Genomic DNA, 486 nt, shown 5'->3' on the forward strand with positions numbered 1-486 from the left:
TTGAACAAAATTGTCTGACATTTTGCTTTCGTTGCGTTCATGCGAGGAACAGACGACAAAAGAAATGGAACGGATAGTGCAGTGTCATGAATGGTCGTAAAACAAGACTATCATCTGCGCATGCGTGGCAATCTTGCACATGTGCAGGACGGATCGCGCAGTGTCGTGAACCCTCGTAAAACCCAATTATCATCTGCGCATGCGTGAACATCTTGCGCATGCGCAGAACGGATCGTGCAGGCAGGACGGATCGTGTACCGACAGAGACCAGTCAAGTCTTTTAGAAGCACTTTTCCGGTGATAGCTAAGCGTTACTGCGCAGCCTCCAACTGAGCTTGACGACGTAGATGTGACGTGAGCAACCTGTCAGAAAGTTGTAAGTCTTCTGGTAGCTGTGCCAAGAGAAATCTCAATCATTCCCAATCTTGCAGAGACGGAGAGCCTAGGTATATGTAGAGAGATAACATAGGCACAGGCTAATTATTG

Source organism: Etheostoma spectabile, chromosome 20 (assembly GCF_008692095.1).
Source record: "Etheostoma spectabile isolate EspeVRDwgs_2016 chromosome 20, UIUC_Espe_1.0, whole genome shotgun sequence".
NCBI lineage: Eukaryota > Metazoa > Chordata > Actinopteri > Perciformes > Percidae > Etheostoma > Etheostoma spectabile.